Source organism: Fringilla coelebs, assembly GCF_963513975.1.
Source record: "Fringilla coelebs genome assembly, chromosome: 3".
NCBI classification, from domain to species: domain Eukaryota; kingdom Metazoa; phylum Chordata; class Aves; order Passeriformes; family Fringillidae; genus Fringilla; species Fringilla coelebs.
Window position 1 is genome coordinate 37422338 of NC_140030.1, and position 14509 is coordinate 37436846.

The following is a 14509-nucleotide window of genomic DNA, read 5'->3' on the forward strand; positions in this document are numbered from 1 at the left end:
CCACCGGCTGTCAGGATGTTCTATCTGCCATTCGAGGTGGGGACTGCTCCTTCCTCTGGAGCACCTTGTTCCTGGTCACCCAAACAAAGAGAGGAAATTGGGGTATACGGACAGGGATCTGAACTGGCACAGAAATGCATGCATCTCTTCCAATATTGGAAGATTAATGCGTGAGAGAGTTGATGAATGGGAAGGATTAAATATAGAACCAAAAAATAAGCGAAATGATTAATTGCTAGAAAAGGAAACTCATGATTTATAGAAGAAAAAAAATCAGTAAGGCTTGGGAAACTGAAGGGAATAAGCAGCAAGTGAGCTGCAGGGTGGGACCATCTGGTGCACAGTGCCACGGCAGCACAGAGCACATACCCGCAGCTTCAGCGCCCCTCTCGCCTTCTCCCAGCCTCAGCGCACGCAGGGCAGACAGAGCAGAAATAGATAGTGTTTAGAGGTTACTGGATGAAAGCAACTGATTTTAAAAACAAGCTGAAGTTGGTTTTAAATCATATCCTATAATTTGAAAAGAAAACGGTCTCTTAATTAAATGTTTCCATGTGGTCTTGTAGTGGGCTGGTAGCTGTCACACTCATGTCCTTGCATTCTGAGCTTTCTAGAAATTTCTAAAAATAACTGGATACTTGTTTAACACTGATTTCATTTCTTTTATGAAGAAAGGGAAGGCATTTTTAGCATATTTATTTTTCATTCTGAGTTGTAATATCTCAATGGTAACCCATTCTTTTGGTCCTGCACTTCTTTGTTTTTCAACTATTAAGATAAACAAACTCTTGCAGTCGTTATGCAATCAACAGGCATCCCAAAGCAGCATAAACCTGAGGAATAATCCAGCACCTTAAAGGTTATTATGATCAGTCATTTCCTTGGTGTCTTGAATTCACTTGCTTTTATGGGGAACAGTAGTACAGAGGAAGAAACCAGAGATATGCCGTGAATGTAAATACACTACATGTTTTAGCATGGCACCTGCTTGATTTTTTTTTAAACTTAATGCCATTTTAAAATAACTTACAAAAATACTTTTTTCAGTTAAAAAAAAAAAAAGGTACAACCAACTAGATCCTCTTTGGGTTATGCCCATGAATGAGCTACTGTCTGCATTAGAAACAAGCACCTGGACCAACTCATGGGCATCCAGCAAAGTCCACTGGTTTCCTTTCAAAACACTAATTTACAAAAGACAATGCCAAATCCCAGACTGCGAGTGGCCTTGTTATTAAATACAACATCTCAAGAGTGGAAGGGATGAGGTGCAGGATTCAGAGGGGCTGCTCACCACAGTGGAGCCCAGAGCAACTCTGCATGGGCAGGAGCCCCCCTGCTCTGGACAGGAGCCCCCCTGCTCTGGACAGGATATTCAGACACTGAGGCAAATAACTTTTCATACTTTTCTGATGGTCCATTATGACATACTGTACTACAACCTCAATTAAGAAACAATTCTGTGCTATCTTTGGGAGAGCTTGCATTTCCTCACACAAGCCTTTATGTGCACATCCCCTTTATGCCAAGTCTTTATGTGCACTTGCCCCTTTTTGTAGGGAGTAAATGGCAGGACCTGGATTTGCACAGCCAGCCAGGAAAGAAACGGTCTGAGACTGTGGGGAAGCATCAGCACCTCTCAGTCCTAGCGCAGTCATCTTATTAAACAAAATACCCCAACACTGCAGCAGGGACCCTTCCTGGCACCCTTTGTTTCATCTGGTCTAGGTCCCACATATCCTAGGAAAAAGTTTCTCATCCTTCGCTACCCAGAGGGAAAGGACATGCTCAGAAGAGCTGTCACTCTGTCACCAACAGATCCAAGGGGAATTCAAGCTTTTGCAAGAGGGTTGAGATAAAACTCATCACCATCTATGCAGCTTTCTTTGCCAGTCACTCCTTTCTCAGTCCTCTGCCACTTCTGAACTTTGCACCATCCTCTTTCCCCTACAACTCCAAGAGTTGTCTTTGGGATGAGGACACTCAGCAGTGTTGCAGAAGGACTCCAGCAGCTCCCCCTTCCACCCAAGAAAGAGCCACATAAACTTCAGGGTCAGGGACACATTACCTTGATGCATTTTTCTTGCTGAGGTCCAGTTCCCCTCATTAGCCTTTTGAAAGAGCACCTTTTCATACAACATGAAGACAATATGAAGAAGATTCTGTACCCTTTTCCCTACACAAAGGCTAAGGTCTAGGGGAATAGCACATGTCATTTCTTGTAGCGAAATTCTGCATGAAGAGCAGTAATAAGATTTTTTGAGAACCTCATATATATATATATATAAAAAAGAATCAACACACAAACTTCTACTTTTAAAAACCACACCATTCTCAGTATAATGCTGCAGGCTATAACAGTCTGTTTTACAGTCAGTAATGCAACACAGTCTCCCTATTAACTAAATAAATTCCCATATTTGATTCAGTGGGAATCTGTTGTTCTAAACAAAATATATGAGGCAAGAAGGTTTACTTAAAATGCCAAGTATTTAAATGAAACTGACAAGAAAAATAGGAGCAGGCATCACACATTTCACAAAAGGGCAGTTATAACAATAACTTATGCTGAAGTGGCCAAAAGACGAAGCAATAGAAAATTGGAAGCAATTAACATGTAACATTCAAGAAATATTAAATACATACTGAAGACTCAACACAGCATTCACACAAAAAGATGTAGTGATGAAAAGCAGATACTTTACAACAAAAAAAAAGCAACAAGATATTTCAAATGTGGCCATAAAAACAGAGGAGACTTGTACTGCCACACTGAGAAGAGCTGGCTGCAGAACTGCAGTGCTGAAGGGATGGGATGGGGTATATCACCCTCACCATCAGAAGAGGAGGTAACAGCCCTACTCAAGCATCAACAGCATCTGCTTGCTGCCAGCCCAGGGGGTATCATGGCTTTGGTAAGTCCTACTCCTCTCGAGAAACAGCTCTGGGTAAAACCAGGAGAATCACACCCAGTGCAACCAGGAAAATCCCAGCACCTGATCTATGCCCACTCTTACTGCTCTGGGAAGGCAACTTCACCCTCTAGGTCTGTCTTGACCCAAGTAGGTACCAACACTGGTGTCTCTTCTGGCACCTTCTGAGGTCACGCTCTCCAATGGCTTCCCTCTAAACAGGACATCACAATGCAGTTTCCCTCCACAGATCAGCACCATCCTCTCAGGCCTGCCAGCAGGTTTAAGCCATCAAATACTTAGCCACAGTTCAGACCTAACTCCATGTCCACAAGTTTAGTTTGTCCAAGGCACAGAAAAGGGACTCAGAGATATGAGGGGATTTCATGTCCAGGCTCTAGAAACCAGCTTTTACTTCAATGAGTATGAGACTTGTGTGTAGCCAGGCAAACCAGCAGCTCCCTACATGCTCTACCCTTTCTTTCAGCTGATGCAGAGGAGGACACAGTCAGCACCCTAAGGGCATTATTTGCTTGTCCAGAACCACAGTGCTCATTCTCTATACCAGGAACAAAGACCATCTACCCTGAAAGCCGCTCTTCTTGCTGCAACAATCCCCCAGGCCTAGGTGAGCCCATTTATAACAGGATCACACCTCACAGCTCCTCTCTGCCCTTATGCCACTCCTTGTGCATTCTCCCAGGGCTCCTGAGAGGTGGAGGTTCCCTGTTCATGCTACATGGGGAAAGTCAGGAGCTTGCAAGCTGCTTCAAAAAGAGACAGCAAGAAGCCTAATGATAATGAAGTGCCAGGTTTTCTGTCGCAAGTTTAGGTAGAACTTCAAAATGACAAAGGAATTATCCACCCATCGCAGATGCAGATGCCAAGAGAGGCTTTTCCTTTGTTTTTCTCCTATGCTAATATTTCAAGAGGATGACACATTATTTAAGTTTTTTTTTAACTGAACTGTCATGGTCTTTGAAGTACCACCACACTTACAATGTGGGGCCTGGCAAACTCAGATGAAAATGGATAATGAATTTCAGATTTTTTGTTTTGTTGCTCTTGTGTTTGATGTTGAAACCTAAAAATGTTGGAATGCGATTGCTATTCTTGCATGATAAAGGCTGTTTCTATCACAGCCCTGAAATACTGCAGGGATTACACACAAAATGCAGAATTTTATTACTTTATCATATCAAGACCATGAAGTTGTTACCTGCAGAAAATCAATTCCTACACAGTAGTTATTACAGACCATTAATTTGTACAAGGAGAAGTGTGTTCTCCCCGGATTTATAAAATTTTCTTCTAATATTACAACCTTTTGTCTACTTGGAAAGGATGAGGAGCATTAAAAAAACAACACAAAGCTGAGTTAATGTGAGAAGCCAGCTGATTTTTAACATACAGATTTGAAGTCCTCTGGAAGGCAGGGATGCACTTGGCCATCCCTTTGTTCTGCATATGGTGGGAGCTCATTGCACCCCAGTTTCAGACACTGCTTTATCTGTTGGGGATTATCAAGTCCAATCACATGGAGTTAAATCCCCAAGGATGCTGAAGTGAACAGGCAGGAAGGAAAACCAGTCATGGCAGGGAGGTAAAAGCCACCAGGACCTTTAAGCAGATTATGGGGAAGCTACTGATGGGGAGAGCAAGTGGCACAGGAATGCAGCCCCTCAACAGAGTTCCCCTGTGCTTGGCACTGGTGAGGCCACACCTTGAGCGCATTTCTGGGCCCCTCCTGACAAGACAAATATTGAGGAGCAGAAGCAGGTCCAGAGAAAGGCAACAAAGCTGGTGAAGGGCCTGGAGGGCAAGTCCCGTGAGGAGTGGCTGAGAGCTCAGATTGTTTAGCTTGGAGGAAAAGAGGCTGAGGGTGACCTTATCACTCTCTACACAGTCTGAAAGGAGGTTGCAGCTGGGTGCAGGTCAGTCTCTTCTCCCAGGCAACCAGTGAAAGAGTGAGGACATAGTCTTAAACTGTGCCAGGGGAGGTCTGGACAAGACATTATCAAGAAATTCTTCACAGAAAGGGTAATTAGATATTGGAATGGGATGCCCAGGGACGTGGTGAAGTCACCCTTCCTGAAGGTATTTAAGGAAAGACTTGGATGTAGCACTTAGTACCATGGCTGGGTTGACTAGGTGGCTAGGTGGTGCTTGGTCACAGGTTGGACTCAGTCTCAGAGGTCTTTTCCAACCTAATTGATTCTGTGAACACAGAGACAACAGGGACTAGCAGGAATGGCACAGAGCTCAAGAGGAAAGAAACACACTCAGCTGGGTGGGAAGAGCCACGTGAACGTTTGCTCCCCTAATTCTGCCACATTAGGTTAACTTGTCATGAACCAGGTTTTGACTTAGTCAAGCAGAACCCAAGCATGGTTTTCCAGGTAAAGACCAGATTTGTGCTGGATCACAACGAGTGACCTTTCCTGTGGCTTTCCTTTCCTGGTATGCTTTCTGGGGGAGGCCTGGGGCAGGGTGATGGAGCCTAAAGGCAGCAAACCCTCAGCCCAGGGAAGGTGCAGGGACCTGCGCGCATTCATGCCAGAACCTGAGCTCACCCAGCAAGCCCAGCACGTGCAGGTCCCAGGTACAGTTCATTTTGCATAAGCTGATTAAATCCAACAGGTTTGTGCTCGTAAGTACCCAAATGCTGGGAGTATTTTGCCTCTGCCTGTCCCACTCTGCTCGCTTTAAAGAGCAGGCTGCATATTCCCAGCAGGGCCAGCCAGCTGCAGTGTCCCTGTGGCCACTGGTGGCCTTCCCTTCACCCCCATGTGCCCACGCAGGGACTCTCCTGACCTTGTCCTCACCAGCTGATGCTCCTCCCTCTCCAGGAGCACCCCGGTGCCTTTCTGTCCCCATCTCCACTGGAGCAGTCATACGTCACACCACCCTACTTAGTGCTTCTCCCCTCCAAAGCCGGCCGTAAGGAGTAAATAATCCTCTCTAAGCCGGGGAAGGCAGGCAGTCTCCATTTTACGCATATAGAAACGGAAGAAGGGGTGAAGAGGTTCAGCCTGTTTCTATCAGTAGATCCCTGAAGATCAAGCACACCACTGGTAAGCGTTTTAACTTAAGCTCTTAGGCAACACAGGGTAACCTAACAAACAAACCTAACAAGCAGGCGCTGAATGTTTATGATCTGTTTGTTTACGTGACACACAAAAAATTTACTCTGGGCGATTTCTCTGGGTACGTTCATTGTTCTGTAAGCTTGTGTGTGCACGTTTGTGGCTGTATCCTCTCCTCTAATCTTCAAGCTAATTTCAGCCAAAGAATTGACTGGAGGCAACAGGAACAATCCATGAGCTTCCTCGAGAAACATTTGCGTGGACTGCACAAGCCATATTTCCCATTCTTCCGGCCTAACTGCTATACAAGAAAGGCAGGAGGACAAATGAAAGCCGAAGAAACCACCAGGTAGTCAGCTGCAAACCTCTCCAGCACAAGACGTTGCCAGCATCACACTGGACATCCCATGGATGACCCACCCTTTGGGTTTCTCACGTGTGTGGTTATTATGTAAGGTCATATGGTCTGACACATGTGCTCCTCGAAGTGATGGGCTTCCTGGACCCCATCCAGAGGATCAATGAGGATTCTATGATCAACAAGAGCTTTGAGAGAACACTGCTGTTCAGTACTCTGCTGGGACAGTTAAAGGGGATGACTCTTACTTTTCTAGGAGGTTCAAGACCTCAGTGGAATTAATTAATGTGGTGGAACTCCACACCCACACTACATGCTACAGACTGATCTCCAGTACCAACGCTGATAGACATTACCCAGATGGAATATAAAACTTCCTTTAAAAAGACAAGAGCCTCTTAAAACCTCTTCATAATGTTAAGATTTACAAGTCACTGAAATAAATGCTATATGCTAACAACAACATTTAAAGTGGGCGGCAATCCTGGTTCCAGTATACTTGAGCTTTGCATCAGAACAAAACTATCATAAATTGGTTAAAAACCGCAATGATACGCAGTTGACACCCACGTATGTTACACTGATTCCCAAGAACAAATGATATGTGTATAATACCTCAGTATGTTCCATGTGTTATTGCTGTTAAGAATAATGCAAAGTACCTAAAATCAAAAAAAAAAGTAAATATAATGCAATTGGAAAAAATATGTAAACTTCTCTTGTACACATAATACATACTCCTCTACATTCTCTATCAAATCTATATTGTTTACTAAAGTACTCTTTGTACAGCTAGCAAAAGATCAATAAGAGATCAAAATGTGGTATATAAATAAAAAAATAGTTTTAACTATGATGTCTCCAGTCCTTTCCCCTGTATATTCTTATTGTAATACATATGCTAAAAATCACAAGAATCATTATTTATAATTACTGTACAGGGATATAAAAATTCCACCTGAAACACAAAGTATTAAGCTGACAGATGTGGTCTCTGAATTACAGTGATTCCTGTGGCTATTCCAAGTAATTGTGGTAACAGAAAATCAGCTAACAAAACCACCTTGGTCAGGAGCTACTGTCCTAAATGGCATTAAATACTACTAATGTGAAAGAGTAGTACATCATATCAAATCTTTCCTCTATTCTTACAAAGAATGAAGTGCCCTCTGACTACTCACCTGGAGCTCCACAATACAGTAATTCAGACTGACAAACTCATCTGATTTCCAATCCAAAGTTTGTTTTATCTCGATCTGAGGAACTGAACAGATGCTTCTCCCGTGAAAAATGACATCCAGCATGCTGCTGACACTTTGCAAGTAATCCCAAAAACAAGAACTATGGACTTGCTGCAGTAAGAAAAAAATGGTGCTTTTCTGCTAAATCCCAAGCATCGGTTCTGACAAAGTCCTACATGCAATCATCCACCCTGCTCAAGGAAGAGAAGCTCTGCAGGCTTTACCCAGCCCACACCTCACAGAGCAGCTGAGCAGCTGCTTACCTGCTGGTGCAGGGAATCTGCTCAGGGAAGGGTTCCCTGCTCTTACCTGCCTGCCAAGAGTTGGCAGAACATCACGTGCTTCCTTCAGTACTGGAGAACAGCCTCTCAGCAGAAGGTGCAAATAAACCCTAAACCTCCTTCATTATTTGTTTTTCTTTTGTAAAACACACTCCAGCAGGTGATGCTGCTGCTAAATTTCTCAGGATTTGAATTATCTGAAAACACATTAGCAAAATAAATGAAGGTGAAATGGCACTTCTAATACCGGTTTCCCTGGATTTTATTCTGCCTCAGAGGAAAATTTCACTAGAGAAAAAAAAGTCTGCATCATTTTTGGAACTAAACATTTGGACTAAAGCTTGGAAAAAAACTTGGACGCAAAAATTTGAATCTTTTCATTTATGAAGGGAATTGATTATTAACTTGCATAATCCCAAATTCTTCTCTGGGTAAAGGAGACAGAGCATAGACAAAAACCAGATACCTACATGGCTAAATAAAAGCACAGACAAGAAGAAGAACCTTTTAGAAAGACCATATTAAATGCATATAAATCCCTTTTTCTCAAAGCCTAGCACTTATTTTTCCTGCATTTATTTTCCACACTTAGCAGATAATTTCCCTAACACCCCTGAAAATACTAACACTGATTCTAGGCATTATTAATGAGCACAGGCTCCATCTCCTAACTGCAATAATTCTAGGCTGAACTTCATGTAGTAAACATCACATTCCACAGACTGATGAGCCAGCTCTCAGATAAACATGCTTGCTTAAGTATCAAGTATTAACACCCTATGGCAATCTGAGTCCATGCACAGTGACTCAGTGCAATTATTCTGAGTGTAACAATAAGTGGGCAGTCATGCAGATTTGTAACTTATTGGTTTAAGCACAAAATTAAACAAGCAAGAAAAATTAATGAAAACTATTCAATTTTAGACCAGACTGGGGACAAAATATGAGTAAGTATTATAAACATGACATAATCTCATTTAAGGAGACTGTGTAACACATAGGTTTTACAAATAGTTACAGACATTAATCTTGTTACATTTATTTCCAGAGTTTTATTCAGTAACAGGATTGATTGGCTGGAGAAACACAGGCTCAGACAAAAAACTAGCTGAAAGCTCTATTTTTGTCAGTGACAGATTCTTTTCTTAAGTAACTTGTTTTGTTGTCTTTTGTTCCAGGACTATAAACATTATTAGCAATTCTCCAACTGGCAAGAGAGGCTGAGATGTTTTGTCTTCACCATTCTGGATTGCTTTTTGTTCTCTTACACAATCCAAGCGTTGGGAAGAGGCAGCAATTTTGACTTCCCTTCCCTGTAAGATCACCTTTCTTTTGCTCACAACTGGGTTTTTCTGCTGAAGCAGTGAGCGCTCCATGGCTCGCCCTCGCTCTGGCAAGAGATGGGTTGCAGATCCTGGTAAGTGGAACTATCGCAACCTATGAGCTTACGTATCTGACAACTAACATTACCATCCAGCTCCCTGTCATTAATTTGCTTCCTATCATCACTGACTTCCCACAGCCAAGCTTCTGCATGGCTTTCATGTGGCTGCAGTTATTTCTGTTTGCACCAAGAGGTCATTTCATATGTTGCTAGCAGAAGGGATACTGCTTTCTTCTGTGACTTCAGGCAGCTTTTAGGAAACAAAGATTTCCTGCCCCCTTTCCAACTAGAGGCAAAGGTCAGGGAGTCTAACAATGAAGCACAGTGTTGCAGCTCGATATTTTAGCGCTAAAAAATTTACCCACAAAAGCAAAGAGGACAATTGCTATATAAAACTCCATGCACAAACACGTCCCATCCAAAACACATGTTTGTAGCCCAAGCAAGGATTTGTGCCCACTCAAACAATGCCATTATGTATAGATTTCCTTAGAAAGATGGTATGTTACTATGCAAAGGCCCAACACTTTAAAAGTGGTACATCTGGGGTTTTGTAAGAGCTGAAAAGCACAATCCCTGAGTACAAAATAGGACACCTTCCTTGCTGGACTCAATTGCTAATGGTCACATTCACACTTTACTTCCATGCTGTGACCTGCTCCAGAGTCTCTGCCATCCTCTTGACCTACCGAAAGCATTTACACCCAAGGGGTGATTTCTTTAAATCAACATTATCTTCCACTTTTCACTAACAAGGCGACATCTGATCTACCATTCTTCCTCTGTGATATTCGTCATATTCAGGATCCAAGAGGAAATGTATTGGAACAGCTTTGCCATACATTTTTCAGAGCAATATAATAGTGCTCGGAGCACCAAGGCCTCACTACATATTTATGAGCTCCGATATTCAAACAATACCCTTCCCAGGCAAAGGAAATACTCACCAAAAACCCACAGTGAAAACTGCCTCATTATTTGGACCCCAGTTTGTAAGCATGGTCTTTGCTGTCCCACACAGGGAATGGCTGCTTTGTGTTAACGTCCACTATAGCTCTTCTACTCCATTTGGAGGAGAGGGGACCCTAAATCAGCACAGGTCAATGCAGGGTCTCCCATCCCTTTATCCATTTCACTGGATGCTGGATAGTGGTCTGCTGGATGTAATACACTGCATTTCAGTTTGTTCATTTTCATTTCTGCAGAATATAAGTGTTCCCCACAGAGTAGTACTTTTTGTTTACATTTTTTTACAAGACTCCCAAATGCATCCTTCAAAGGAAATACTGTCAGTATAATAGTTTATACTGTACATAAGAAAATGCCTTCTCAAATCACACTCATGATCCAGCCCACCTTCAGCTTCAGGAAGTAAATCTACAGAAGCTTCAGGGCGTAAAGCTACAGCAGCTTCAGAGAAAGGTGCAAAAAGACTAACACCAGTCAATCACAAGAAAAACTACCCTGTCCTACCTCTTCTGTTCCCCTTACTGTGCTGGAAACCAAGCTCTGAGAAGGATGCCTTTGCCCCAAAGCACTACACTGTCAGCTAGCAACTTTTTCCAACAGCTTCTACCCTGGAAAGCTTCACTCTTTTGGGTTACTCACCAGGATGGAGAAAAAGCTCATTCAAACCTCTAAGGCTTCCTCCATAAAAAATGAAGCTGAGCCACTTTCCCTGCCCCAGATATTCAGGCACATCTGCAGCCTCTGCGATGATCATCCAGCCACTCATGCAGGTGACTGAACTCACCATGTAAGGTGCTCATCACAGCACTTCCCAAACTAGTCAAGCATGGGCTGGAATAAGGACGTATGCAGAATAGAAATCCAGCTGCTTTTCCTGAATGGCTTCAAAGAAATTAAAATCCTCCATCTACTTGCTAACTTCCTCCATTTAAGACAATTAGTTAAATCAACAAACATCTATCACTATAAAAACCAGGTGTGTTGTATCCAGGGTTTGGAGAATGACAAAAAATATTTACTATGTAGATAGACTAGCTGTATATGAGCAAAACAAACTGAACTCCCTCATGCATCAACAGCCAAGAAAAAAAGAAAATTTATGGTTGCCTCTTCAGCTGGGCAGAAGCAACAAGCAGGGCTTCTGACAGGTTGATTAGATGACTTCTTTTTTAACTACTCTCCAAGTAGGAAAGAGGCAGAAAAGGAGGTCTAAGTCCTACTGATGGAGAAGCAAAAGCATGCTCTTCTCATGTTCCACTCCCTGAAGACCTATTGCCTGACCTGCAGTACACCCGTATTTTTCAGTAGTCCTCCATCTCCCTGTTCTTGCTCTACAGAGACCCTGGCTCATACTCCAGCCCTCTGCCCACATTTCCTGCTCCTCCCCTCCATACCTTGGTCAAAGCAGCAGAGGAAATTACATGGACAGTTGAAGGTGGCTGTAAAGCATGCAGGACTTATTCAGCGGGACCTGACAACCAGGAGTCCCTTCTCCAGCCCAGGTGAGCCACCACGGAGTAGTGGCATGGGTTCCCTGAAACGCTGGAGGGCCTGCCAAACTCAGCCTCTGCTCCAGCACAACATTCCTCTTATTTCCCCTACAGTGATTCACTGGTTTACAGCTGGCTAGCTACTACCCCCACTTCTTTGGTGAATGCAACATACACAAGCACATGGTCTGCAGCTGCAGGGACAAACCCCAGGGGAGGCAGAGTGATTGATGTGCCATGTACAGCCTGCCACCAGTTGAGAAAGTTCCCATCTGAAAGGATAAATTGCTTAACTTCAGCGTCAGATGTTCCTCACACTGTCCTAGGTGAAGGATCAGTCCCATGTCTAAGCCAAACTCTCCCCTATTGATAAAATTCACACAGATCCATAGAGGAAAAACTCATTACTCACATAAGTACGAGGAACCATGTGTTTTTACCTGGTGCTTCTCCTTTTCTGAGCACAGAGAAAGGCAGGTGAAGGGCTCTTCTTCCTCTGGCCAGTGCTCCAGCGTGGGACAGGTCTCTGCTGCCATCACAGCAGCTGCAGTGCCTGGGACCACCAGCCTGCTGTGCATGGGGGCCATCCTGGTGGGCAAACCTAACTACCCCTGAGCAGTAAGTATTGCGGCCAGACTCCTAGTACCCAAATTAACCTCTTCTCAGTTAGGCCAAAAATTTCAATATAATGCCACTCCCCATCTGCAGCAGATCCCGTTTTCAAGGTGAGAATGATGGCTTTATGTGTTACAGGAATTGTTTTGTACCAAAGCAGGGAACAAAATGAGTGATGGTGGGAATGGGACAGAAAAGTGACATGAGTGGTGGAGTGCATCCTTGCAGCCAAGGAGAGATGGGCTGGTTGAGGGTAGATTCTTGCATCTCACGAGAGACTACCGATGACAATGCCAACAAGACAGAAATGAAGCAAAAAGCTAGGTCACTGAGACTACTAAATGCCAAGAGGCACAAAAAAACATATGCAGAAAAGCTCATTAATCATAAAATACCCTCCTGTGCCTTGCATTGGGGATCCAAAATAAACACTGGGAGTTTTAAACTCTTTTCAAGAAATTAAACCAAGCTACATGAATTCTGGATGTGTCCATGTTTGGGTTTCTAGGCAATAAGACTTCAGCATAACTCTATTCCATGCCAGGTACTAGTTTTAAAATGGAAGTCAGACCTCCTTGACATGTGATGGTGGGAGGTCTGAGATACTGCACATGACCAAATAAGTCTACGTCTCTGAAGACAGTGTGGGATTCCCCCCCACACTTATATGAGAAGCAGCTGCTTCTTTTCGGTGGTGGTGTTCGCGTGTTTTGAATGTAAACGCATTTCCCCTTCTCCAGAAAATGTTCCCAGGGTATCGTGGCACCCTGAGGGTAAGTCTTGCGTGGCATCTTGCTTGAAAGGAAAGCTGAAGTTTTCTCTTGCAGACAACTGCGGAGACTCCACAGCCAGGGTCCTCCCAGAGAACAGGAGCAACACACTGCCAGAGGAAAGCAGAGGCCAGGAGCTCAGAACTGACCTCAGGATTTCCAGTCTTCTTACCTACTAACAATGCTACCCTAGCACAATACATGTCTGCAGGTTTGAGATGTGAAAACAAAGCCCCTACAACTAAATGCTAAAGTAAGCTATTGGTGAACAATCTGAAAATGAGGACTCAATTGCATCAGACTTTGGGAGAACTGCTCAACAAGGACAGTTCATTACATAAGATCCAATTTTAGGAATGACTGTCATATAAGGGTGTAAGAACAGTTTTCTCTTTCACTTTTGCCATTAATGGAGACTCCATGGGGAAGGTCATTTTTACCGAGGACCAAACGACATCGCTGCAGACTGAGAAAAGTAAACAAAATTGGAGGGTGGAGACCCTACTGTGTGTACCTGCAGCAACTCCAGCTCAACACATCCATCCTCCTCTGCCTCCTTGATCGTCTCTACTGCAATAAATTGACCCCTTACTTTTACCACTTATGAGAAACATGGCTAAATGACTATGTTTGAAACATCACTGAAGAAAGCAGTCTCTTTATTTCTCTCTAACGTGAACATTTCATTGACAAGGGTTTTACTAGAATCACAGAATTGCCTAGGAAAAGACCTCTAAGATCAAGTCCAACAGTAAATAATCATGTCCCCAAATGCCACACATGCATGGCTTTTAAAGACCTCAAGGGACAGAGCCCACCACTGCCCTGGGCAGCCTGTTCCAATGTCCGACAGCCCCTGCCATGAAGAAACTTTTCCTAATATCCAATCTACACCTTCTCTGATGCAATCTGAGGCCATTTCCTCTTGTCCTACTGCTTTTTACTTGGGATAAGAGACTGACCCCCCTACCTGTCTATACTCTTCTTTCAGGTAGGTGTCGATAGCAAAAGGTCCCTCCTGAGCCTCCAGGCTGAACAACCTCAGCTGCTCCTCCTAAGACATGTATTTCAGACCAGCTTTGTTGCCCTTCTGTGGACACACTTTGGCACCTCAAACAAGTCCTTTTTGTTGTGGGGGTCCCAAAACAAAATGCAGTATTCAAGGTGTGGCCTCACCAGTGCCAAACACAGGGAGACAATCACTTCCCCAGACATGCCTTGAACAACTATTCTGACCCAAGTGGATGTATAGTAAATGGTTGCAGAGAGGAGAGGGTAAGCCAGGAGCCTTGAGGTGAAAGCTTGGCAGTCCTCTGGAGAAGCCCCATGTGAATCCATACTTTCAGCTCAAGCTGCCAGCTATATACGACTGCCATGAGATTTTGGCTTAGTCAAATGGGAAT